Here is a 17097-nt window from a genome sequence, read left to right on the forward strand (position 1 = left end):
TTGAATATTTCTTGGGGTGCATGGGGGAATCCCCAAGCTTGAGAGCTTGACACTCCTGGATCTTCTTTCATCATCTTCCATCGCATACTTGAAAACTCTCTTCATACGAAACTCATCATAAGCTGATTAGAGTGGATAGTGCCCATAATAAAATAATTTATTCTCTACTGGAAATAAATATTTTCAGGAAGAGCTACTGTTTCTCAAGATTTCCAAAAGGTTTTGCAAAGAAAAATCAAGCTTAAGATTTGCAAAACAATGAAAACGCAAAACAGGGCAGAATCTGGGAAAAACAGACTAACACGTAGTAAATAATTCTTTCGGGGCACTTCTGCAACTTAAATAAAAAACTCAGAAAACAAGCCAGAAAGCCAATTATATAGAGCATACTTTCAGAAACATTCAGATCAAAAAGATGCTCTGATGATTTTTGGCGAATTGTTCCGTCAAGCAGACAGAATCTGTTTCTGGACAGCATGTCATAACTTTTGAACTTTCTTGTAATCGGAGGCTAAAACTTGGCACAAAACGAAATAAAAAGGATAAGGAGAGGTTTATACAGAGGTACCAAGTTCCAAGACTCAAAGAAAACAAAAGAAACTGAAAGAAAACAACATGAAAACATAAGGAAAACAAAGTGGGTTGCCTCCCACAATCGTTTGTCTTTAACGACTTTTAGCTAGGCATGGAAAAAGGAGGGATGCCTTGGGCATCCCCTAGCTTTGATGATTGAATATTCTTGAATACTTCAGTGAGGTGCACTTGGGGTCCCCAAGAATGAGCTTTTCTCTTCTCATTCATCTCATATCACCATCTCCATTGGATCTTAAATACTACATTCACATAAAACTTAACAAAAACTCATTAGTAGGATTAGTACTCATTAAATAAAATCGACTTATGTTCAAGCATTGACAAGTTTCATAATATTTACTTAACATTAGACGCTATATATACTAAGGTGTTCATGATTTCCGTTGTCCGTCAAAAAACTAATGAAACTAATAACACCAAGTACAATATTGAATAAACTAAGTAAACTCTCAAAATTGAACAGTCTGTAAAGATGACACTCAACAAGATAGTTAGGTAACTCAAATAGAAAAACTCAAAACTAATGGAAGACACATGATAATGTCAGGTTTATTCACAAAAAATTTCAGATCAAAATACTATTCTGACATTTATCACGATTGTTTACAATGAAGCACAAGAAATCTGTTTAAACAGAACATTCAGTAAAGATCGAATTATTTGACCTATCTACGCACCTCAAATCAGAAAAGTAAAAACTAATGAAACTAACGTAATAAACAGTACTTAGCACTCAAGGACTTTCAGATCAATATCACGTTCTGCTGATTTAAAAAAAGTTGCGGTGGAGCACTGATACGTCTCCATCGTATCTACTTTTCCAAACTCTTTTGCCCTTGTTTTGGACTCTAATTTGCATGATTTGAATGGAACTAACCCGGACTGACGCTATTTTCAGCAGAATTGCCTTGGTGTTGTTTTTCTGCAGAAATGAAAGTTCTCGGAACGTCCTGAAAATTTAAGGAGAATATTTCTGGAAAATATGAAAAATACCTGCGCAAAGATCCACCGGAGGGGGTGAGCCAGTGGGCCACAAGCCCTGTGGCCGCGGCCACCCCCCCAGGCCGCGGCGTCAGGGCTTGTGGGGCTCACATGGCTCTGCAGCCCCCAAACTCAGCTCTATTTATTCCCTTTCGTCCCAGAAAAATCAAGAGAGAATATTTCATCGCGTTTGCGACACGGAGGCGCCGCCACATCCTGTTCTTCATCTGGAGGGCAGATCTGGAGTCCGTTTTGGGCTCCGGATCAAGGAGATCTTCGCCATCGTCATCATCAACCTTCTTCCCTCTCCAATTGCATGAAGCTCTTCATCGTTCGTGAGTAATCTATTCGTAGGCTCGCTGGGCGATGATGAGTAGGATGAGATCTATCATGTAATCGAGTTAGTTTTGACGGGGATTGATCCCTAGTATCCACTATGTTCTGAGATTGATGTTGCTACTACTTTGCCATGCTTAATGCTTCTCACTAGGGCCTGAGTGCCATGATTCCAGATCTGAAATTATTATGTTGTCACCAATATACGGGTGTTTTAGATACGATCTTGCAAGTTGTAGTTACCTACTATGTGTTATGATCCGGCAACCCCGGAGTGACAATAACCAGAACCACTCCCGGTGATGACCATAGTTTGAGGAGTTCATGTGTTCACCAAGTTGGTCCGGTTCTTTATTAAAAGGAGAACTTTAATATCCCGTAGTATCCATTTGGACCCCGCTGCCACGGGAGGGATGGACAATAGATGTCATGCAAGTTCTTTTCCCTAAGCACGTATGACTACACACGGAATGCATGCCTACATCACACTGACGAACGGGAGCTAGCCACATATCTCTCTGTGTTATAACTGTTGCATGATGAATGTCATCCAACAAATCACCGATCCATTGCCTACGAGTTTGTCCCACTGCTGTTGTTACTTGCTTTGTCCTGCTGCTGTTTCTACTACTGTTGCTGCTACTGTTACTTGCTACTACTATTACTCGCTACTGTTGCTACTTGCTACTGTTGTTACTTGCTACTACTGCTACTTGCTACTGCTGTAACTACTGCTGTTCCTTGCCACTTCTATTACTCGTTAGACTGCTACTACCTGCTATAATACTTTTTCTGGTACCATTGCCGGGAAAGAATATTTCCCGTCCACGGGCAACTTACTGGCGCCATTGATACAACCGTTAGAAATAGTCTGCCTTGTCACCAGATCGTTTTTGGCACCGTTGCTATCATATTACTTTGCTTGTAGACACTAATCTTTCAGGTGTGGTTGAATCTAACACATTCAGTTGCTAATACTTGAGAATATTCTTTCACTTCCCGTCGGGCGAACCAACAAATTTGGGTTGAATACTCTACCCTCGAAAACTGTCGCGATCCCACGTGCTGGTGGGCTATTGCAAGACAATTCCTAATTGTTGAGCAACTGGAAGCAACTCTTTTCTGGCTCCGTTGCCGTGGAGGCATCAAGTCAGGAATAGTTGCACGTCAACAACATTTTTCTGGCGCTGTTGCCGGGGAGGGGGGGTAGCTATATTCTCTGAGTCACTTGGGATTTATATCTGCTGATCACTATGAAGAATATGAAAGATCCAAAAACCAAAGTCTTGCCCTCAACTATGAGGGGAGGTAAGGAACTGCCATCTAGCTCTGCACTTGATTCACCTTCAGTTATGAGTAAGTTTGCGGCACCACCTCCTGCTAGAAATCTTGATATGCCGCCTATGCTTGATGATGCTTATGATGCTGCTGTGCGTGATACTGCTAGAGATGCTATGCCTGATACTGCTAGAGATGCTATGCCTGATACTTCTAGAGATGCTATACTTGATACTGCTTTGCCTAATGATGCTAGAGATGCTATTTTGCCTGATGATGCTATGCTTGATACTGCTAGGAATACCACTAGGGGTATTCCTTTATGCTCATATTGCTAGAGTTACTGCCAATGCTCGTGATGCTTTTGAAACTGCCGATACTATTGAGATAGAACCTACTTTTGCTCCTGCTAGATCTAGCTCTCCTAGATATGAATTGCCTGATATACCTGAGGGTTACATTATGGAGGGAGAGATAGTTGAGGATTTTCTTGCGTGTAAGGATGCCTATGAAGCTGAGAAATTACTTCTCAAGTGGAAATAAAAATCTCTGAAAGCTAGGATGAAATACGACCTGAAGTTTGCCACTTCACCTATCTTTATCACCGATGAGGATTATGAATTCTCTGTCGACCCTCAGATAATCTCTCTAGTCAAATCTGATCCTTTCCACGGTTATGAGACTGAGACGGTCGTAGCCCATCTTACCAAACTACACGATATAGCCACCATTTTCACTAGTGAGGAGAAGATCCGCTACTACTATATCCTTAAGTTGTTTACTTTCTCTCAAAAGGATTACGCTAAAGCCTGGTTCACTTCTCTTTCTCCTGGATGTGTGGGTAGTCCCCTGGATATGGTCTATTAGTTCTGTGAGAAATATTTCCCTGCCCATAAGAAGCAAGCTGCCTTGCAGGAAATATACAACTTTGCTCAACTCAAAGAAGAGAGTCTCCCACAAGCTTGGGGGAGGCTCATCCAGCTACAGAATGCTTTGCCTGATCACCCTCTTAAGAAGAACGAAATACTTGATATCTTCTATAAGGGACTTACCAATGCTTCTAGAGACTACCTAGATAGTTGTGCCGGTTGTGTTTTTAGGGAATGAACTATAGAAGAAGCTGAGATCCTACTGAATAACATCTTGATCAACGATAATTCTTGGACTATTCCCGAACCACCTCCTAAGGCAACTCCTAAGAAAAGAGGTATTCTATTCCCCAGTCCCGAAGATATGCAAGAAGCCAAGAAATCTATGCAAGAGAACGGCATTAGATCTGAAGATGTCAAAAATCTACCACCTATCAAAGAGATCCATGGTCTCGATAACCAGATACAAGAAGTAGAAGTGAATTCTCTGCGTAGGTTTGATGAGAGTGATATTCCTTTTGACAAACCTGCTAGCCTATGCTTTGATGAAATTGACAACTTTGTTGCCAAACAACAGAGTTTCAATGATTATGTTAGCAGACATTTGGAACAAAGTACTCTTATGCTTAGTCATTTAAGTGCTTGTGTAGACAGAAATGTCAATGATCTGAAGCTTCTGAGTAAACATGCCTCTATGATTACTGCTCATGTAGAACAAGTACTTAAAGCTCAGAATGACTTGCTCAATGAATTAAATGACAACTCTGTCAGAGTCATTACTAGAGGAGGCAAAACGACTCACGAACCTTTGTATCCTGAAGGCCATCCTAAGAGAATTGATCAAGATTCTCAAAGAATTAATGCCGATACACCCAATCATTCTAACAAGAAGAAGGATGATAGAAACCTACATGTCAGTTCACCAAATACTGTCATGCCTGAAGAACCAAATGATATTTCTGTGTCTCATGCAGAAACACAATCTGGTGATGAACATGAACCCGGTGACAATATGGACAGGGATGATCATAATAATGCTCAACCTAGCAATCATAAGGATGTGGAGATTGAACCTGCGGTTAATCCTGATAACCCACAACCTAGGAGATACGATAAGAATGACTTCACTTCTAGGGAGCATGGTAAAGAAAGGGAGCCATGGATTCAGAGACCTATGCCCTTTCCTCTTAAGCCATCCAAGAAAAAGGATGATGAGGATTTTGAGCGCTTTATTGAAATGATAAGACCCATCTTTCTGCAGATGCGGTTAATTCATATGCTCAAAATGTCTCCATATGCCAAGTACATGAAAAATATCGTGACCAATAAACGGAAGATACCAGATCCTGAGATCTCCACCATGCTTGCCAATTACACTTTCAAAGGTGGAACTCCTAAGAAACTTGGTGATCCCGGAGTGCCCACTATACCATGCTCCATTAAAGGAAACTACATAAGAACTGCCTTATGTGACCTTGGAGCCGGTGTTAGTGTTATGCCTCTCTCTCTTTATTGTAGACTTGAACTGGATAAGTTGACACCCACTAAGATTTCTCTGCAAATGGCCGACAAATCAACTGCTTTCCCTGTCAGCATTTGCGAGGATGTGCCTATTGTGGTTGCTAACACTACTATCTTAACAGACTTTGTTATCTTGGATATTCCCGAGGACGATGCCATGGCTGTCATCCTTGGAAGACCCTTTTTAAACACTGTAGGGGCTGTTATAGATTGCAACAAAGGCAATGTCACCTTCCATGTCAACGGTAATGAGCATACAGTGCACTTTCCAAAGAAACGATATCAAGTACATTGCATCAATGCTATCGAAAAACTTCATCGATTCTTATCGAGAGCTCTGAATGCCCTATTCCTCGTGTCAAGATGAAGTATGATTTGCTTGTTGGGGAGATACATATCCCCATTGAGGTGACCTAGTGACTATTAAAAAATTCTCCATTATCTTTTGCGATTCGAGAAAGTTTTGTCATGAGGATTTGATCAACCCCATTGATGGATTTCTTTCGATGACCATGAAATGGATGAATCAACGAGTCACATGCCTCTGTTTTAAGCTTTCGCTTTATGTTGCTTAGAAGAAAAATGATAGATTTAGTTTAGTTGTCCCTGTTTTTTGTTTTAGCGTCTCGGAGAAAAGTACCCCGAAAATAAAAGTTCTCCGATGGTCCTGAAAATCAAATATGATTTTTTCTGGATTTTTTGAAAAATACTCGGACTGAGAGCTCGCCTAGGGGCCACACAAGTGGGCCACAAGCCCTGACGCTGTGGGCTCCCCCTGGCCGCGGCCACCAAGATTGTGGGGCCCACAGGGAACCCCTCCACTCATTCCAGCTCCCATCCTCTTCTTCTACCTCCAGAAAAAATCGTTTCGCAGCTCAAACCCATGTTCTTGCTGATTTGGCTGTGATTTTCGATCTCTTTGCTCAAAGCACCATTCTCCGAACCGTTTTGGGGAAATTACTCCTTGGTAAGTGACTCCTCCATCGGTCCAATTAGTTTCTACTCTAGTGCTTTATCCTCGCGTATTCTTGCTACCTTGAAATGTTGATTTTAGCTGGTCCCAAGTAGTTTTAGCGCGTGATACGGTATCTAGGCACTAGTAGGAGTAGTTGCTACGAGTTGGGTTAATCCTTACTCACTTTTCTTCCGAAGTCTCTAAAATTTCAGAATTTTTTAGAGCTAGAAAAAGGAAAAGATGAGGAGGTTCTTGAGAGGCTCTTCAAGCCATAACCCCAAGGAGGATGAGAAGAACCACCCCAAGTACGTGGTTCCTCGAGTCACAGAAGTTCGAGCGTGCGAGTGGCCAAGTGATGAATTTTTGCGCGCCGCTGGGCTTTATGAAGACTTTTATTACTTGGTGGAGAACGCATGTCTTACCGCGTTCGTTGAAGATAAGTGCCCACAATACCTCTTCCTCACCAATATTTTCGTTCAAAGCTTCAACTTTTATCTCAGAAAGAATCCTCCTATGGTTGAGTTCATGTTATACAATATCCCCCAGTGCATGACACTACAGGATTTTTGCAATGTGTGCAAATTACCTTATGTTGGGGATATTCAGGATCCTCGTCCACGGGACTTGGAGGATTTCATAGGTACGATTGCTGTTGGAGAGGAGAGAGGAGTGTCTCGCGCTAGAATTGCTAGCATACATTTTTCTCTGCTTCGGTACTTCTCATTATTTGTGGGAAAATGTTTGATTGGCCTTGGGGAGGCTGGATCACTTAGCTATCCAGACATTGCGGTTTTGCGCTAGGGCCTTTATAACAATAAGACATATAGCCTAGGTGCTATAGTAGCTCAGCGGTTGAGCACAAACCGTTCTAAATGTGTCGTCTATGGAGGTATCTATGCTACCCATCTTTCCAGACACTTTGAGATACCCGTTAGACTGGGGGAGGAAGAAGATATGCTTCTTCCTGAGAAATATCTGGATTATGACAGCATGGTTTGCCATGATTTTCTGGATAGAGATGCTAGTAGACGGATGATTTATAACCTGGTATTTAGTCAGGGTACTAGAGAGACTATTACTTTGCCTGCTCGTTCTTTGTTCAACCTTTATGCAGGCAGGTACATTATTATGCCCTCGTACATCTACGCATATTGGGGCTTGGCCCAACCACAGGTGCCCGTGCCCGAGCCGCCAGTCGAGTACCAGATGCCAGTTTATCAGTGAGAGCCAGAGGAGCTCACACAGCAGTGGCATCCACAGTCCGCTCTGGAGTATCCCGGAGCTGGTTATTTCCCTCCTTGGGAGTAGACCAAGCTAGGCCAAAAGCCTAAGCTTGGGGGAGTACGTGTTTGCACCAGCTTTACATTCATGCTTATGCTTTCACTTTGTTAGTCGGTGTTTACACTTTGCCTTTGTATTATCCATGCTAGTTTACTTTCGTTTTCTTGTTTTCTTGTTTTGTGTCCTTTTTGAGAAAACCCAAAAAGATTTTCCTTTCTTATTTTGCTTGTTGGGAGCTTTCCCGTGTATATAGTTTTCTTTTTCTTTGGGTCAAGGTAGAAGATATTGGTTACAATGTTTAGTGGCTCTTGCATGCATACCTTTTTAGCTTTCAAGGATCCATATTACTTTGTCTTCTCCTTTGTGTTTGCCTGCAGATTCAGCTTAGTCCAATGCACGAGCACTTTATTATTGTTCACATCATTTGATCGTCCAAGTAACACGCAATAATCACTACTGAAATTCAGAAATTTGCCGTCTGCCAAGGCGGACGGCAAAGGGGGCAACCACGGACGGCAAAGGCTTTGCCGTCTGCCCCCTCATGGCAAAGTAGACGGTAAAAAAAAATCCGGTGAAGAGGCTCTTTGTCGTCTGCTTTCACAAAGCGGACGGCAAAGAATCTTTGCCATGAGGGGGCAGACGGCAAAATAAGTGGGACGACATATATTGCAACGTCCCCGTTAAGTGTTAACGGCAGGCCTCCTCTCTTTGCCGTCTGCCTCCCCCCCTTTGCCATGTGGGGGCAGACGGCAAAGAGGGGAGAGAGAGGGGGCAGATTCTCTCTTTGCCGTCTGCCTCCCCCCCTTTGCCATGTGGGGGCAGACGGCAAAGAGGGGAGAGAGAGGGGGAAGATTCTCTCTTTGCCGTCTGCCTCCCCCCCTTTGCCATGTGGGGGCAGACGGCAAAGAGGGGAGAGAGAGGGGGCAGATTCCCCCTTTGCCGTCTGCCTCCACCCCTTTGCCATGTGTTGGCAGACGGCAAAGAGGGGAACCAGCCCCTTTTTTTTATTTTTTGTTATATCCAGCATTTTTAACAATAATCAGGATATATATATATATTTGACATAAATAAATTTCTTTCCGTACTCATAACCATATTAAAATAACTCTCATCCATAGTGCATACATATTATGGAAGTTACATCCGTACCAAACCATATATTACACCAGTTTCATCCACGTGCATACAAAGTTTCATATATTCATATACTACAATAGTTTCAATACAACCCATGGTACAAGAAATCATCTTCAAGCATTCCATCAACCAAGCTTCCCGTGAAGTGAAGGTAATCTGCAAAATGACAAATAAGAAAGTTAGAAAAATAATACTAGATGAAGTAGTGTATATATAGGTTATTTCGGAGAGAAATTAGCTAAGTATAGACCATTTAGGAGCTAACTAAGCTAATTATGTCATTTAGGTGGAACCCTAGCTAACTATAGGAGAAGAGAAAGAGAAGAAGAAGTAAAAGAAGGAGGAGGAGGAGGAGAAGGAGAAGGAAGAGGAGAAGAAGAAGAAAAAGGAGGAGGAGGAGGAGGAGGAGAAGGAGAAGGAAGAGGAGAAGAAGAAGAAGGAGAAGAAGGAGAAGGAGCGGGAGCTCCTTCTCCTTCTTCTTCTCCTTCTTCTCCTTCTTCTTCTCCTTCTTCTCCTTCTTCTTCTTATCCTTTTGTCCCCTTCTTCTTCTCCTCCTCCCTCTCCTCCTTCTTCTTCTCCTTTTTCCTCTTCCTTCCTTTCATTTTCCTCTTTTTCTCTTCTTGTCCCCTTCTTCGGGCTAAATTGGCTAAGAATGCCTTTTTGGAGCTAATTATGTCATTTCGAGGATAATTAGCTAAGTATAGGTCATTTTTTATTAAATAGGCCATTTTGGAGCTAACTAAGCTAATTATGTCATTTCGTAGGATAATTAGCCAATTTAGCCTTTCTTGGATAAGTCTAAGCTACGTAGAAGAAGAGATAGAGAACAAGAAGTAAAATAAGGAGGAGGAGGAGGAGGAGGAGGAGAAGAAGAAGGAAGAGGAGAAGAAGAAGAAAAGAAGAAGGAGAAAGAGAAGAAGAAGGAGAAGGAGAAGGAGGAAGAAGGAGGAAGAAGAAGGGGAAGGAGGAGCTCCTTCTCCTTCTCCTCCTTCTTCTCCTTCTTCTTCTCCTCCTCCCTCTCCTCCTTCTTCTTCTCCTTTTTCCTCTTCCTTCCTTTCATTTTCCTCTTTTTCTCTTCTTGTCCCCTTCTTCGGGCTAAATTGGCTAAGAATGCCTTTTTGGAGATAATTATGTCATTTCGAGGATAATTAGCTAAGTATAGGTCATTTTTTATTAAATAGGCCATTTTGGAGCTAACTAAGCTAATTATGTCATTTCGTAGGATAATTAGCCAATTTAGCCTTTCTTGGATAAGTCTAAGCTACGTAGAAGAAGAGATAGAGAACAAGAAGTAAAATAAGGAGGAGGAGGAGGAGGAGGAGAAGAAGAAGGAAGAGGAGAAGAAGAAGAAAAGAAGAAGGAGAAGGAGAAGAAGAAGGAGAAGGAGAAGGAGGAAGAAGGAGGAAGAAGAAGGGGAAGGAGGAGCTCCTTCTCCTTCTCCTCCTTCTTCTCCTTCTTCTTCTACTCCTCCCTCTCCTCCTTCTTCTTCTCCTTTTTCCTCTTCCTTCCTTTCATTTTCCTCTTTTTCTCTTCTTGTCCCCTTCTTCGGGCTAAATTGGCTAAGAATGCCTTTTTGGAGCTAATTATGTCATTTCGAGGATAATTAGCTAAGTATAGGTCATTTTTATTAAATAGGCCATTTTGGAGCTAACTAAGCTAATTATGTCATTTCGTAGGATAATTAGCCAATTTAGCCTTTCTTGGATAAGTCTAAGCTACGTAGAAGTAGAGATAGAGAAGAAGAAGTAAAATAAGGAGGAGGAGGAGGAGGAGGAGGAGAAGAAGAAGGAACAGGAGAAGAAGAAGAAAAGAAGAAGGAGAAGGAGAAGAAGAAGGAGAAGGAGAAGGAGGAAGCAGGAGGAAGAAGAAGGGGAAGGAGGAGCTCCTTCTCCTTCTCCTCCTTCTTCTCCTTCTTCTTCTCCTCCTCCCTCTCCTCCTTCTTCTTCTCCTTTTTCCTCTTCCTTCCTTTCATTTTCCTGTTTTTCTCTTCTTGTCCCCTTCTTCGGGCTAAATTGGCTAAGAATGCCTTTTTGGAGCTAATTATGTCATTTCGAGGATAATTAGCTAAGTGTAGGTCATTTTTTATTAAATAGGCCATTTTGGAGCTAACTAAGCTAATTATGTCATTTCGTAGGATAATTAGCCAATTTAGCCTCTCTTGGATAAGTCTAAGCTACATAGAAGAAGAGATAGAGAAGAAGAAGTAAAATAAGGAGGAGGAGGAGGAGGAGAAGAAGAAGGAAGAGGAGAAGAAGAAGAAAAGAAGAAGGAAAAGGAGAAGAAGAAGGAGAAGGAGAAGGAGGAAGAAGGAGGAAGAAGAAGGGGAAGGAGGAGCTCCTTCTCCTTCTCCTCCTTCTTATCCTTCTTCTTCTCCTCCTCCCTCTCCTCCTTCTTCTTCTCCTTTTTCCTCTTCCTTCCTTTCATTTTCCTCTTTTTCTCTTCTTGTCCCCTTCTTCGGGCTAAATTGGCTAAGAATGCCTTTTTGGAGCTAATTATGTCATTTCGAGGATAATTAGCTAAGTATAGGTCATTTTTTATTAAATAGGCCATTTTGGAGCTAACTAAGCTAATTATGTCATTTCGTAGGATAATTAGCCAATTTAGCCTTTCTTGGATAAGTCTAAGCTACGTAGAAGAAGAGATAGAGAAGAAGAAGTAAAATAAGGAGGAGGAGGAGGAGGAGGAGGAGAAGAAGAAGGAAGAGGAAAAGAAGAAGAAAAGAAGAAGGAGAAAGAGAAGAAGAAGGAGAAGGAGAAGGAGGAAGAAGGAGGAAGAAGAAGGGGAAGGAGGAGCTCCTTTTCCTTCTCCTCCTTCTTCTCCTTCTTCTTCTCCTCCTCCCTCTCCTCCTTCTTCTTCTCCTTTTTCCCCTTCCTTCCTTTCATTTTCCTCTTTTTCTCTTCTTGTCCCCTTCTTCGGGCTAAATTGGCTAAGAATGCCTTTTTGGAGCTAATTATGTCATTTCGAGGATAATTAGCTACGTATAGGTCATTTTTTATTAAATAGGCCATTTTGGAGCTAACTAAGCTAATTATGTCATTTCGTAGGATAATTAGCCAATTTAGCCTTTCTTCGATAAGTCTAAGCTACGTAGAAGAAGAGATAGAGAAGAAGAAGTAAATTAAGGAGGAGGAGGAGGAGGAGGAGAAGAAGAAGGAAGAGGAGAAGAAGAAGAAAAGAAGAAGAGAAGGAGAAGAAGAAGGAGAAGGAGAAGGAGGAAGAAGGAGGAAGAAGAAAGGGAAGGAGGAGCTCCTTCTCCTTCTCCTCCTTCTTCTCCTTCTTCTTCTCCTCCTCCCTCTCCTCCTTCTTCTTCTCCTTTTTCCTCTTCCTTCCTTTCATTTTCCTCTTTTTCTCTTCTTGTCCCCTTCTTCGGGCTAAATTGGCTAAGAATGCCTTTTTGGAGCTAATTATGTCATTTCGAGGATAATTAGCTAAGTATAGGTCATTTTTTATTAAATAGGCCATTTTGGAGCTAACTAAGCTAATTATGTCATTTCATAGGATAATTAGCCAATTTAGCCTTTCTTGGATAAGTCTAAGCTACGTAGAAGAAGAGATAGAGAAGAAGAAGTAAAATAAGGAGGAGGAGGAGGAGGAGGAGAAGAAGAAGGAACAGGAGAAGAAGAAGAAAAGAAGAAGGAGAAGGAGAAGAAGAAGGAGAAGGAGGAAGCAGGAGGAAGAAGAAGGGGAAGGAGGAGCTCCTTCTCCTTCTCCTCCTTCTTCTCCTTCTTCTTCTCCTCCTCCCTCTCCTCCTTCTTCTTCTCCTTTTTCGTCTTCCTTCCTTTCATTTTCCTGTTTTTCTCTTCTTGTCCCCTTCTTCGGGCTAAATTGGCTAAGAATGCCTTTTTGGAGCTAATTATGTCATTTCGAGGATAATTAGCTAAGTATAGGTCATTTTTTATTAAATAGGCCATTTTGGAGCTAACTAAGCTAATTATGTCATTTTGTAGGATAATTAGCCAATTTAGCCTTTCTTGGATAAGTCTAAGCTACATAGAAGAAGAGATAGAGAAGGAGAAGTAAAATAAGGAGGAGGAGGAGGAGAAGAAGAAGAAGGAAGAGGAGAAGAAGAAGAAAAGAAGAAGGAGAAGGAGAAGAAGAAGGAGAAGGAGAAGGAGGAAGAAGGAGGAAGAAGAAGGGGAAGGAGGAGCTCCTTCTCCTTCTCCTCCTTCTTCTCCTTCTTCTTCTCCTCCTCCCTCTCCTCCTTCTTCTTCTCGTTTTTCCTCTTCCTTCCTTTCATTTTCCTCTTTTTCTCTTCTTGTCCCCTTCTTCGGGCTAAATTGGCTAAGAATGCCTTTTTGGAGCTAATTATGTCATTTCGAGGATAATTAGCTAAGTATAGATCATTTTTTATTAAATAGGCCATTTTGGAGCTAACTAAGCTAATTATGTCATTTCGTAGGATAATTAGCCAATTTAGCCTTTCTTGGATAAGTCTAAGCTACGTAGAAGAAGAGATAGAGAAGAAGTAGTAAAATAAGGAGGAGGAGTTGGAGGAGAAGAAGAAGGAAGAGGAGAAGAAGAGAAAAGAAGAAGGAGAAGGAGAAGAAGAAGGAGAAGGAGAAGGAGGAAGAAGGAGGAAGAAGAAGGGGAAGGAGGAGCTCCTTCTCATTCTCCTCCTTCTTCTCCTTCTTCTTCTCCTCCTCCCTCTCCTCCTTCTTCTTCTCCTTTTTCCTGTTCCTTCCTTTCATTTTCCTCTTTTTCTCTTCTTGTCCCCTTCTTCGGGCTAAATTGGCTAAGAATGCCTTTTTGGAGCTAATTATGTCAATTCGAGGATAATTAGCTAAGTATAGGTCATTTTTTATTAAATAGGCCATTTTGGAGCTAACTAAGCTAATTATGTCATTTCGTAGGATAATTAGCCAATTTAGCCTTTCTTGGATAAGTCTAAGCTACATAGAAGAAGAGATAGAGAAGGAGAAGTAAAATAAGGAGGAGGAGGAGGAGGAGAAGAAGAAGGAAGAGGAGAAGAAGAAGAAAAGAAGAAGGAGAAGGAGAAGAAGAAGGAGAAGGAGAAGGAGGAAGAAGAAGGACTAGGAGGAGCCCCTTCTCCTTCTCCTCCTTCTTCTCCTTCTTCTTCTCCTCCTCCCTCTCCTCCTTCTCCTTATTTTTCCTCTTCCCTCCTTTCATTTTTCCTCTTTTTCTCTTCTTGTCCCCTTCTTCGGGCTAAATTGGCTAAGAATGCCTTTTTGGAGCTAATTATGTCATTTCGAGGATAATTAGCTAAGTATAGGTCATTTTTTATTAAATAGGCCATGTTGGAGCTAACTAAGCTAATTATGTCATTTCGTAGGATAATTAGCCAATTTAGCCTTTCTTGGATGAGTCTAAGCTATGTAGAAGAAGAGATAGAGAAGAAGAAGTAAAATAAGGAGGAGGAGGAGGAGGAGGAGAAGAAGAAGAAAGAGGAGAAGAAGAAGAAAAGAAGAAGGAGAAGAAGGAGAAGAAGAAGGAGAAGGAGAAGGAGGAAGAAGGAGGAAGAAGAAGGGGAAGGAGGAGCTCCTTCTCCTTCTTCTCCTTCTTCTCCTTCTTCTTCTCCTCCTCCCTCTCCTCCTTCTTCTTCTCCTCATTTTTCCTCTTCCTTCCTTTCATTTTCCTCTTTTTCTCTTCTTGTCCCCTTCTTCGGGCTAAATTGGCTAAGAATGCCTTTTTGGAGCTAATTATGTCATTTCGAGGATAATTAGCTAAGTATAGGTCATTTTTTATTAAATAGGCCATTTTGGAGCTAACTAAGCTAATTATGTCATTTCGTAGGATAATTAGCCAATTTAGCCTTTCTTGGATGAGTCTAAGCTACGTAGAAGAAGAGATAGAGAAGAAGAAGTAAAATAAGGAGGAGGAGGAGGAGGAGGAGAAGAGGAAGGAAGAGGAGAAGAAGAAGAAAAGAAGAAGGAGAAGGAGAAGGAGGAAGCAGGAGGAAGAAGAAGGGGAAGGAGGAGCTCCTTCTCCTTCTCCTCCTTCTTCTCCTTCTTCTTCTCCTCCTCCCTCTCCTCCTTCTTCTTCTCCTTTTTCGTCTTCCTTCCTTTCATTTTCCTGTTTTTCTCTTCTTGTCCCCTTCTTCAGGCTAAATTGGCTAAGAATGCCTTTTTGGAGCTAATTATGTCATTTCGAGGATAATTAGCTAAGTATAGGTCATTTTTTATTAAATAGGCCATTTTGGAGCTAACTAAGCTAATTATGTCATTTCGTAGGATAATTAGCCAATTTAGCCTTTCTTGGATAAGTCTAAGCTACATAGAAGAAGAGATAGAGAAGGAGAAGTAAAATAAGGAGGAGGAGGAGGAGGAGAAGAAGAAGGAAGAGGAGAAGAAGAAGAAAAGAAGAAGGAGAAGGAGAAGAAGAAGGAGAAGGAGAAGGAGGAAGAAGGAGGAAGAAGAAGGGGAAGGAGGAGCTCCTTCTCCTTCTCCTCCTTCTTCTCCTTCTTCTTCTCCTCCTCCCTCTCCTCCTTCTTCTTCTCGTTTTTCCTCTTCCTTCCTTTCATTTTCCTCTTTTTCTCTTCTTGTCCCCTTCTTCGGGCTAAATTGGCTAAGAATGCCTTTTTGGAGCTAATTATGTCATTTCGAGGATAATTAGCTAAGTATAGGTCATTTTTTATTAAATAGGCCATTTTGGAGCTAACTAAGCTAATTATGTCATTTCGTAGGATAATTAGCCAATTTAGCCTTTCTTGGATAAGTCTAAGCTACGTAGAAGAAGAGATAGAGAAGAAGAAGTAAAATAAGGAGGAGGAGTTGGAGGAGAAGAAGAAGGAAGAGGAGAAGAAGAGAAAAGAAGAAGGAGAAGGAGAAGAAGAAGGAGAAGGAGAAGGAGGAAGAAGGAGGAAAAAGAAGGGGAAGGAGGAGCTCCTTCTCCTTCTCCTCCTTCTTCTCCTTCTTCTTCTCCTCCTCCCTCTCCTCCTTCTTCTTCTCCTTTTTCCTCTTCCTTCCTTTCATTTTCCTCTTTTTCTCTTCTTGTCCCCTTCTTCGGGCTAAATTGGCTAAGAATGCCTTTTTGGAGCTAATTATGTCAATTCGAGGATAATTAGCTAAGTATAGGTCATTTTTTATTAAATAGGCCATTTTGGAGCTAACTAAGCTAATTATGTCATTTCGTAGGATAATTAGCCAATTTAGCCTTTCTTGGATAAGTCTAAGCTACATAGAAGAAGAGATAGAGAAGGAGAAGTAAAATAAGGAGGAGGAGGAGGAGGAGAAGAAGAAGGAAGAGGAGAAGAAGAAGAAAAGAAGAAGGAGAAGGAGAAGAAGAAGGAGAAGGAGAAGGAGGAAGAAGAAGGACTAGGAGGAGCCCCTTCTCCTTCTCCTCCTTCTTCTCCTTCTTCTTCTCCTCCTCCCTCTCCTCCTTCTCCTTATTTTTCCTCTTCCCTCCTTTCATTTTTCCTCTTTTTCTCTTCTTGTCCCCTTCTTCGTGCTAAATTGGCTAAGAATGCCTTTTTGGAGCTAATTATGTCATTTCGAGGATAATTAGCTAAGTATAGGTCATTTTTTATTAAATAGGCCATGTTGGAGCTAACTAAGCTAATTATGTCATTTCGTAGGATAATTAGCCAATTTAGCCTTTCTTGGATGAGTCTAAGCTATGTAGAAGAAGAGATAGAGAAGAAGAAGTAAAATAAGGAGGAGGAGGAGGAGGAGGAGAAGAAGAAGAAAGAGGAGAAGAAGAAGAAAAGAAGAAGGAGAAGAAGGAGAAGAAGAAGGAGAAGGAGAAGGAGGAAGAAGGAGGAAGAAGAAGGGGAAGGAGGAGCTCCTTCTCCTTCTTCTCCTTCTTCTCCTTCTTCTTCTCCTCCTCCCTCTCCTCCTTCTTCTTCTCCTCATTTTTCCTCTTCCTTCCTTTCATTTTCCTCTTTTTCTCTTCTTGTCCCCTTCTTCGGGCTAAATTGGCTAAGAATGCCTTTTTGGAGCTAATTATGTCATTTCGAGGATAATTAGCTAAGTATAGGTCATTTTTTATTAAATAGGCCATTTTGGAGCTAACTAAGCTAATTATGTCATTTCGTAGGATAATTAGCCAATTTAGCCTTTCTTGGATGAGTCTAAGCTACGTAGAAGAAGAGATAGAGAAGAAGAAGTAAAATAAGGAGGAGGAGGAGGAGGAGGAGAAGAGGAAGGAAGAGGAGAAGAAGAAGAAAAGAAGAAGGAGAAGGAGAAGGAG

Source organism: Hordeum vulgare, chromosome 7H, assembly GCF_904849725.1.
Source record: "Hordeum vulgare subsp. vulgare chromosome 7H, MorexV3_pseudomolecules_assembly, whole genome shotgun sequence".
Lineage (NCBI taxonomy): Eukaryota > Viridiplantae > Streptophyta > Magnoliopsida > Poales > Poaceae > Hordeum > Hordeum vulgare.